The following is an 11,772-nucleotide window of genomic DNA, read 5'->3' on the forward strand; positions in this document are numbered from 1 at the left end:
TCCCTTTGTCGCCATGTTGACGGGATACTCATGTTTCTTCATGTATGTTTTAATTGAGATCCCTTTGATGCCATGTTGGAAGGATGCTCATTATTATCATACGTGAAATTATGTCATGCTGATAGGAGTCCTTTTGTGAATGAGAGTTCCCACAGCGGAACATCTCGTGGAGCCACTCCTGCGTGAGGGCCTATTCTTTGCATGACAGAGAAAACACATTCATGTACATCATCACTCTTTCCAACACTTAATGCAGTGGCCTACACCATCTTGACACTGGGGCCCGGAGACGTAGTCCCTCCTGGACGAACTCCATTATCAACGTCTTGTGTTTTATGTTGTTGATTCTTGTCATGTTCCTTCTTCTTTACAACATGCATATATGTTTATTTATGCTCTTATAAAATGTAATTCTAACTACATAACGGAACCAAAAGATCTTGGTTAAATCCGAGAGTTGAGTCAACCCAGATCACATAATGGAGTACATATATTTATCATAGGTGAGATATATATGTAAAACATTTCACAATGCTTCATTGTGATAAGCCATTCAATGTCCCTGTTAATTAAGGAATACATCGATAACATAGCAAGAGACCTGTATTGATATTAAACCATTATTACTGGTCTAGAAGCATGTGCTTTGTTTTGGAGGAGAGGTAGTTTTTCAAATCTTACAATGATTTCTATTTTGATTTAGATTCAAAACAGAAAGATTGGACTTTAGGTTCACCACTGGTTAGTTTACATGAGGGCTTGGAAATTTAAGAGAACAAAAACATGAACGTATGGTAGAAATTGGAAAGGCTTGAGAGGTTGTGAGCTCTGTGATAGTCAATAGTACTAGCCAATTGGAAATGAATTGGATCTTGGATAGGTTAGCATGCATGCTATGTTCATCTATGATGTATCCTAAATATTGAATTCTCAACATGTGTAATGATGATTTCTCCTGGCACATACATTATGTTGTTATAGAGTGCTCAAGAGATATTAGGCATGTTATGAATGTATTTCCAAATTTTGGACAAAGATGATGATGTTATCCAAATGGGCAACCACAAAAGTGTACAAAGGTAGGGGCACTCATTATGGTGTTACCATGGACATTATGGCTTGAATGACTGTTATAGAATCTTCTACATCAAGATCTATTATACTTCAATATCCCACTTGTTATATTCAACTAGAAAACACTAATAATACTAAAATAATGGAACCCTTCATTTCTTAGTGGCTCATATAGGATTTTTGGGGTCAACTATTCAAACCTTCCACTCTGGTTCATCATCACGACATAAGTGGAGTACCTAATCTAATAACAAAAATATATTGTATAGAGTACGTGTCATTTTGATATCCTTTGAATTTTTTTAAACATCTCAAGGGAAATCAAAATGAGATATACTCCCCACTATATTTTTGTTGTTAGATAAAAAATTCCACCTATATTTTTGTTGTTAGATTGAAAATTCCACCTATATCTCAATGATCCATGGTGAGGAGTTCAAAACATTAACCCCAACAATCCTATGTAATATCAATTTAAAAATATCCTTGCTAAACATGAATTATGAATGCCAAAACTGAAAATAAATTACATACATTACAATGCAGACAACCATACATAACCTGATACAAATGAATATTTTTATTCTACTCTCCCTCATATTTAATAATCAAAAGAATTACATTCATTTTACTCCAAATAATATGTCATTTCTTTATCGTTCATTTTGTATTAAATAACATTGTATCTTTCTTAATTTGATTATTGAAACTAAAAATATCATCCTACCAGCATCTTTGTTTTCACAATTTCATTTTATTTTGCATAAAATGGCGAGTCTTGAGCTTTTAGGGTGGCCGCTTCAACAACGGATTTCCTTGGGAAGCATATGGAATAGATATAACTAGGTAACTCTGACTATTACATTAACTCTGTTAAATCATCATTGACTTTAAAAGTCAGTATATAACTCCCTTACAATATCTGATGCCCAACAAGTATGAGAACGATGTATCTCTCTTAATTTCCATTGTAGCGCTTGCATTATTTAAGTGGTTGGCACCCTGGTTGTTCTCTCCAGAGGAGCGCAATGAAGAACTCATTATCCGGCCCAGCCAGTGAGATAGAAATTACAAGACCTTTAAGACAGTGGAGAGAATCATTGAATACGGTAATCGCATCGATGGTGGAGAGGTGCAATATTTGTGTCGAGGATTTTAAAAATGGGGAGAAGGTTCTATTCTTTGATCCAAGTTCACTTAGAGTGCCTGATATGTAGGAGGCCCATACAAGGAGCGCTCAAAGCTACAGCCGGAGCAGCTGACATCTGAGTAACCATTGTCGAAGACCCTGCAACTATGATTGGCTCATCACGAAATTCTCCACAAAATAGATGAACCAAATGATGTGACAGAACCGCACTGCAACACTGATGAAGAGATCTCAATGCTACTCATGGAATCAACCTGTGTTATTGAACCTTTGTAAATTAAACCAATACACACAATTGTGTAAGTTGGTTGTTATTGGTCTAACATCAAAAGTGTTAAAACCTTTTTTAACAAAGTGCAACAAGAATTATGTAGCTTTAATTTACAAATATAATATTTTAAATGTATAGCGCACAGGCAGCTGAATTAGCCATAGCCTTGACGGTGAGGATATTACTTAAGAAAGAAGACCTCATCATAGGTATCCAATAATAAAATTATTTATTCTTTCTAGCCCACCAAATCTCCATGGATCAAATTTATGGATTTATATGTAACTTCCCAGATTTTTGAAGTAACGCTATTTTTATTTTTTAAATAAAGTTATACACAAAATTTTGGCATATATATATATATATATATATATATATAGGGTTATAAACTTGGTTAATAATCTAATTTAGTTGATAATTTTAATTTTAAATTTGGTTTATGTTACAATCTTAATTTTGGTTTATGTTGTTATTAGAGTAGATATTGTTGTTTTACTTCAAACATATTTTATTTTTATTAACCAATGTGAATTCCAATGTCACATCACTCTCATATTTCGGTTTTTTTAGCTCTCTGTTTTCTTATTACTAGATCTATAGCTTTCATTTCTGCGTATGCTCTATGCCCCGTGACTAGGTGCGATATGAGAAAATTAGAAACAAAAAGGAAGGATTTTTCTCATGTGTATGCTTTTTTCCACCACGCCATAGCGTGATCTTCGAAAATCAGAAACATTGAGTAAAATATTTAGTTTTTGGTGAAAATTAACTTCAAGCCATAATGTTTGGTTTTTTTGCATGTTCGTGTTGGGTTGTGTGTTTTTTTTGTTTTGTAGGCAAAAATGGTTGTTTGAAGTAAGCACACACTCTAAAGCTTCAATGACTAAAAAAAAAACCTTTCTCTTTTACAAAAATTACTAACCTTTTAGACTAGCTCATTTGGTTCAAAGTTACTTTATGAGAATAGAGGTCTTGGGTTCAAGTCTTTCTTTTTGTTGAGTTCATTTTCCAAAAGTACATGTAACTTATGTTTTAAAGTTACTTTATGTAAAAGTGTTCTCACCCATTATAAAAAATGAGTCACTTATAATTGTAAAGTCTCTTTATTTTTTATTTAAGTTACAATTTAATGGGTAGCTCATAAAGTACCATTGTAAAAGTGACTTTCACTTATTTATAAAAGTGGGTCACATAATTTTTTTTTTTAAAGTGAGTTAATTAGTTTAAGTTTAGAAAGAGGGTTTTTTTTTTTTAAATATAGTATTATCGTTTACTTCCACACATTCACGTACTTTGTTGGCATGTTCTACAACATTTTTTCAAAAAGCCATAACTTCTTTATCTGAAAGCCATTTTCAGAGCCGTTTGTCTTTTAATCGGCCTAATTTTTGAAATTTTTCCATTGGAACACTTAGTTTCAACATCTACAGCTCCAGTTCTATTAAAATAGAAAGTCCATGCTAACTTATTCTTGACAGCACCAACTACTTCCAATGGGTGTCCTAAATGGAGGATTTACTTAGAAGTAAAGGTCTTTATAGAATAGCATGAGGCCAAGAGTCTAAACCTAAAGATGAAGATAAGGCTATCAAATGGGAAAATAAGTAAAATAAAGCATGTGGGTTGACAGGATGTCTATTTCTCCAAACCTTAGATTCCATATCACAGAACTTGATACCCCTGATGAAGCAATGAAACAAATCAATAAATTTTTTGGAATTAAAAATGAATTTAGAGCCCATCAACTTGAAATGAATTTCTTATGTTGTACGCCAATAATTTTTCTTCTATTGAAGAGTTTTTGTCGAAGTTCAAGACCCTTAGAATTCTCTTGGAAGGTGTTAAGGTTAAGAAATAACATGGTAGCCTTATCTATTCCATTATGTTTCTACCTTCCATTCTACTAGAGAAGCCTTTATTTCTCAAGAACAACCCTATAAGTCCCCCTCTTTTGATGCCTTTTGTCATTCTTTAATAAGAGAACAAGAAAAACTCTTACATCTTGGTCTTCTTAATCTTGAAAACTCTTCTAAGAAAGCCTTAGCCACCTAACAACATCCAAGTTCAAAGAATCCTAAGAAGCAACATCCTAAAAACAATGGTCCTAAACCAACCAACGGTTCTAAGCACTTTCAGTCTCAAAATGAAAAATCAATTCAACAAAATATTAAGGCAAATAAAAACAAGGGGAATGTTAGGTCCCTATACTACTAGTGTAACCCCTTATTATATTGTTGTGCACACGTAGTCCCCATATTGTTATTATTGTGCCCCATAGAAGCCAACTATTGTTATTATTGTGCCCTTACATTATTATTGTTATGTCAGCTCTGGTTATATTATAACGCCTTAGACTCGTATATATAGAAAGGAGGCCTTGTCATTTGTATAATCCAATAATTGTTCATTTGTTAATGTCAAGGAGGTTTCCCCCTCGAAGAGGCTGATTTCTAAGGTGTTGATCTTTCTTTTCTATCTTTTTGTGAGCTGGTTTCATAACATTTGGTATTAGAGCTTTGAATTCTAGGGTTTCACTGCTCCAAACAGGCCATTGTGGAATGTTCGATGTAAATTTTTTTATTTGACTGTTCAGAAGCTAAAAAAAACCCATTTGAGCCAAAACCGCACTAAACCTCAGGTCCTAATTTTAGATCCTGTTACACTATGTTTTCGGAGATATGATCTAAGGAAGTTATGCTTTTTGTAAGCTCCAGAATTCCATCTCAAATAGATCATCGTGGTATTTTCACTATAATTTGTTTTCTACGAAGGTTTAGATTCTGAAATAAAAACCCATTTGAGCCAAAATCTTGGTGAAGCTCAGGCCCTAATTTTAGATCATGTGTCACTATATTTTCAGAGATACAGTCCAAGACATTTAGGATTTTTGTAATATCCTGAATTACATCCCAAATAGGTGACCTTGGGAAAATCTTGCTAACTATCCTTCTAAGCATCAGAATGAAGTTTCGTAAGAATTTACAGAAATAGGATGGCTTGCAGATTTTTGTATATTAGTTTCAGGTTCAAAGTTCGAAACAGTGACACGTGACACTTCGTACAAGTTCGCTCTTCTGAAAAATTACATAATCAGGTAATCTTATGGGATTGTGCATAAATATTTCTTGGAGAATCCAATTTCAATCAGAATGGTGGCATTGGAAAGAGGATTCAAAGGGCTACCGCAAGTCATAATTTCATAATTGAGAGATACGAAATTATAGAGTTACATTTGTTTCAATATCGAGCTCCTAAAATCATGAAAAGACAATATGAGGAAGTTTGATGGCAAGAATCCAGTAAATTAGATACTACAGATGGAACAATATTTTGATCTACATGAGGTGCAACTGTTACAAAAGGTGTGTATTGCATCTTTATATTTAGAACGGAATCAATTTTTATGGTATGAAGGGCTTTGTTCTCATAAGCCACTTGTCAAGTGGTCAATTTTCACAGACAAAATGATATCACATTATGAGGATATAAAGAGAAACACCTTCTTTAGCCAATTGATAGATCTCAAACAAAAGGTTTCAATGGTAGAGCACATTGAGGACTTTCAAAAATTGAATATAAGGGTAAATGATATTCAAGAGAAGCAAAGGATTGATGTCTTCATAGGGATTTTAAAGGATAACATTCAACATGAGGTTTGTCTTTGGGAACCTGATTCATTAGAGAAGGCATACAGGTTGGCAAGAAAAATTAAAAGCAGAATTATGGAAACAAGGAATCCCACCACTCACAACTATAAATATGGAAGTGTTTTTTCTCCTAGCCTTCCGCAACCTACAAGGTTTACACCACAACAATTGGAAGAAAAAAAAAAGGGCTTTGTTACAATTGTGATAACAAATACACTAAAGGTCGTAAGTGTGCTGAGAAGAAATTATTTTATATATATTATGAAGAGGAGGAAGAAAGGGATCAAGAAACATCAAAAGAAGAGGATATACACTAGGAACCAATGGAAAGAAGGAAGAAATGAATCCTATCATATCTTGTAAAGCACTGGCAAGAATTACCACTCCTCAAACTCTCAAGATAGAAGGACATATTAAGAAGAAAAAGGTTCAAGATGTGAAAGATCACATCGTGAAAGAAGAAATGAATCCAACCATATCTTGTAATGCATTGGCCGGGAATTACCACTCCTCAAACTATCAAGATAGAAGGACACATCAAGAAGAAAAATGTTCAAGAAGTGAAATATCACATCGAACATCAAGAAATGAATTCGACCATATCTTTTAATGCATTGGAAGAAATTACCACTCTTCAAACTCTCAAGATAGAAAGACATATCAAGAAGAAAAAGATTCAAATAGTGAAAGATCACATCGAGCATCAACAAGAAGTTCTCAAACTCTTAAAGGATAACGCCACTTTGGTGCAGAATTGAATGAAACAATAGGCATATCAACATTGAAGTGAAAGAAGTTTTGATGTAGGCGATTGGGTATTTTTATGGCTACATCTCAAGCAAGTTGTTTATGAGAAGGAAATGTTGGCAATACTACATGCACTTAAGAAATGGTGACCTTACCTAATGGGAAGACACTTAAGGTAAAAATGGATTATGATAGTATTAAAATACTTTTTAGAAAAAAGATTATTTTTAAAAGAACAAAAAAGATGGGTCACAAATAAGTTGGGTTATGACTTTGAAATCATCTACAAAAGAGGGAAGCAAAATGGTGTTGCAGATGCACTCTCAATAAAGGATGAGGATGTGGAAGCATTATTTTGTGCTATTTATATTGTCCAACTAGATTGGATAAACGAAGCAAGGGATGAATGGAAGAAGGATGAAGAAGTGTGGAAACTCATTCAAAAGTTGCAGAAGGCCCAAGTTCAAACAATATTGCCAGAACTTGATGAGGAAGGAAAAATCATATTGGAACCTAGAGCAGTCACAAAAATAAGAACCCGAGAGCTGTAGAATTGAATAATTTCAGAGTATCTTATTAAGTGGAAGAACTCACCCACTGAAGATTCCACATGGGAGGACAAGAATTTTATACAGAAGAATCAAGAACTACTCAAGTGTTGAGGACAACACTTTTGTAGGAGATGGGCATGTTAGGTCCCTATACTACTAGTGTAACCCATTATTGTTATTAGTAAAACCCCCTTATTATATTGTTGTGTGCATGTAGTCCCCATATTGTTATTATTGTGCTCTTACATTATTATTGTTATGTCGGCTCTCATTATATTATGACCCCTTAGACTCCTATATATAGAAAGAAGGTATTGTCATTCGTATCATCCAAGAATTGATCATTTGTCTAATGTAAAGGAGGATTACCCCTCGAAGAGGTGATTTCTAAGGTGTTGATCTTTCTTTTCTATCTTTTTGTGAGTTGGTTTTGTAATAGGGAAGAAGACTGATAGACATTGCAACTTTTGTAATCGAGATGGCCACTTAGAATCCAAATTCTTTAAGAAGATGGAAGCCTTGGAAGCAACAATGAAGAAACATAACATCCATTTGGAGCACTCTTCAACTTCAAGTTTCATCTTCAGGAATAACACTTTCTGCATATGGTTGTCAAGCATCTCGATCTGGTTATGCACTAGATGTATATCCTTATTCTCATTCTCATTCGTGGCTCATTGATTCCAGAGCTTCTTATCACATGGCAAAAAACAAAGTCATGTTTTCTTCTTTAAATGATTGTAATGCCAAAAATATATATGTTGGTGATGATAGATCTCTTAGTGTTGTAGGACTGGAACTATTCATCTAGACAATGGTCAATTTAATGATGTATTATGTGTTCCAACATTATCTTGCAACCTTCTATCTGTATATCAGATAACTCATTCAGGTGAAGGTAAAATCGTTGAATTTTCACCTCATGATGTTGTAATTAAGGACCTAAGAGATCCTAGATAGATTTTAGATACTACCATTACTGGTGATTTTACAAGGTTGTATAAGTTTAAGAACTTTGGGTCATCAACTCTTCCCTCGATATTTGTTGCTCATAGTGATGAAGTGAAAAAAAATTTGGCATGATATATTTGGTTTCTTAAACTATCGCTCCCTTCAAAATCTATGTAAAGAAAATATGGTGATAGCTCTTCCTATGGTATCTTGTAGAGATGGTGTTTGTTTTGGATGTGTACTCGGAAAACATCATCGTGATAGTTTCGAAAAATGTGCCTCTTGGAATGCCTCAACCCCTTTACAACTTGTGAATAGTGATTTATGTGGTCCACTTCTAGTTGTTTCATTCTCTGGCTACAAGTATTTATTATCTTTCATTGATGATTTCTCTAGATGCACTTGGGTATAAGACTTAAAACTCAAAAGTGATGTATTTAACATGTTCTTGGCCTTTAAGGCCTTTGTTGAGTAACAATATGGACATCAAATTATTAAGCTAATATCTGATAATGGTGGAGAATATGTTAACAACAAATTTATCAACTTCTTCAGTGATCATGGAATTCAAATGCAACATACTGTTCCAGATACTCCACAACAAAATGGTGTAGCTGAAAGGAAGAATCACACCTTAAAGGAAATGGTTTATTGTATGCTTCAATCTAAAGGACTTAGTCTTCATTTTTGGGCAGAAGCAATTAACTGTGAAAATTAAATATTAAATCACACTCCCACTAAGGTTTTAAAGAATATCACTCTAGAAGAAACATGGAGCTCAATTAAACCAGATGTAAGTCAGTTTCGTGTTTTTGGAAGTGAAGCGTAGACCCATATTCCCAATGAGAAACATAAAGCCTTAGAACCTAAGAGTGAAAAATGTGTTTTTGTCGAATATTCTGAAGATGTCAAAGGATATAGAATTTTTTCACCTAAATCAAAAAATGTTGTCATTAGAAGAGATGTAAAGATTGCTAAAAATATATCTGCATACGAGCCTAGTTCGACATATGTGCCACCTCTCATTATCCCTTCTACTTCTAAAAATATTTCTTCTTCAGATGATGACAGCAAGGATGAAAATCCTCCCCCATGTCCTCAGGATCCTCCTTCAGCTCCTCTACTTCCAATATGGGTCCGTGCTACTCGAGATGTAATAGGTTCTCTTACAGGTGATCCTACAAATCAGTGACGTAAAAGTTCTTAGTTTGATAAAGCCTCTCCTTTACTGGCTCAAGATTCAGTGAATTATGATCCTTACATCTTTGCAGAAGCTTCAGGCCATCTAGATTGGGATGAAAATATGAATGAATAATATCGTTCATTATTGGAAAATGATACATGGGATCTTATTCCTCTTCCAAATGGAAGAAAACGTGTTAGATGTAAATGGGTTTATAGAACCAAGTTTGGACGAGATGGAAAAGTTGATAAACATAAAGCTCTTCTTATTGCTAACATCTTTTCACAAGTTGAAGGAATTGACTATACTAAAACCTTCTCCGATGTTTCCAAAATGAACTCTATCCACCTTATTCTTTCCTTTGCTTCCTCTTTCAAATGGGAAGTCCATCAGGTGGATGTTAAATTTGTCTTTTTGCATGGGGACTTGCATGAAGAAATCTATATGGAACAACTTTCTGGCTTTATACAAACAGACTCCAGCCTTGTATGTTGGCTTAAGAAATCTCTTTATGGTCTCAAGAAAGCCCCTCAGGCTTGGTATGCCAAAATGAATAGCTTTCTTTTAGATACTAGCTTTTCTAGGTGTCATTCTGACAATACTGTCTACACCAAGAAAGTGGATAAGCCTCTTATCATTCTTGTTCTTTATGTTTATGATATTATCCTTACTAGTAGTGATCCTAACCTTATAAACCATCTGAAGTCTAGCCTTTAAAAGCAGTTTGAAATGACAGACTTAGGACACTGGCATTATTTTCTTGGTCTTCAATTCTTGCAATCAAAGAAATGTATTTCCCTTTCCGAGTCCAAGTATGTCTATGATCTTCTACACCACTTTCACATGGAATATTTAAGCCAGACCCTTCTCCCTTTTATTCTGGAGCCAAATTTTCATTCACTTGTACTTCCCCTAAGGTTGATGCTACCATATACCGTCGACTTGTAAGAAAACTTTTGTATCTGACCCAAACCCGTCTTGAACTTTCCTTTTTTGTTGGCCTTATTGCTTGGTTTATGCAAAACCCACATGAAAGTCATTGGAAAGTAGCTAAAAGAATAATTCATTATGTTCAAGGTACAGTTTAGTTTGGGATTCATTATAGTGAAGAAACATCTCCTCTATTGGTTGGTTTCATTGATTTCGATTGGGCTGGTGACCCTGATGATCGGAAGTCAACTGCAGGTTATGTCTTCACTCTTGGTTCTGGACCTATTACATGGGCTTGCAAGAAACAAAGTGCCATTTCTCTTTCTTCAATAGAAGTAGAGTATCGTGGCGTCGTAGAAGCTAGTAAAGAATCCCTTTGGCTTCATTAGATCCTGTTAGAGTTTGGTTTTCAGCAACAACATCTGACTACACTTTATTGTGATAATCAAACTGCAATTCAACTATGCAAAGATCCAGTCCAACATGAGCGTAGCAAACACATTGAACTACACATGCACTTCATCAGAAGACTCATTGATGTCCATGTTCTTGAAATGCATATTTTTCAACCGATGATCAAGTTGCAAACATCTTTACAAAGGCTCTCACAGAGGCGAAGTTTACTAAACTTCGATTTATGGTTATGGTTGGAGTTCAAGAAGTTTTCACTAAGGTGGGATAGGCTCCAATTCCTCCTTCCTTCTGCTATTGTTCCATATTTGTACACCCTTCAATCTTATCCCAAGTTGTTCTTAAGGGGGGATGTTAGGATATTCTGACACATAGGAAATAGTTAAGTATAACTTGGTCTTGTGTAGATTTAGGTGAAGTGTGTTTCTTTACTATGTGCTTTTGTAACTTACAATCCGACGGTCAAAATATGTTCCAAACATGAAGTGATCTGATAGTTAATTCTCTCCTCAATATTACTGACACTTGATTTGTGGCTTAACACTCGATTGGTCTATGATCTCTATTTAAAAAGCCTGGAGGGTCATTTGTAAGGTGATCGTTCATAAGAGAAGCTTATGTAAATTTTCTTTCTTTTATTAATAAATTTCATGAAGTGGCCACGTTGGCTCAGGTGGTGGACTATCTCCCTCTTTGAGGGTTTTAACCACATCAAGAATACTAGTGTATTGATCTGTGATATGTTTATGAGTTGCGTCCTTTGGTGTTATATTTGAGGAACTTACCATGTAAATTCCTACATAAGTCACCCCAAATTTGGAAAATCATTAAAATCACCATATAAAGGATTCAACTAG

The sequence above is a fragment of the Pinus tabuliformis genome, chromosome 3_2, assembly GCF_031772625.1.
Source record: "Pinus tabuliformis cultivar Carrire ecotype Pingquan chromosome 3_2, CPIR1, whole genome shotgun sequence".
Taxonomy (NCBI): Eukaryota; Viridiplantae; Streptophyta; class Pinopsida; order Pinales; family Pinaceae; genus Pinus; species Pinus tabuliformis.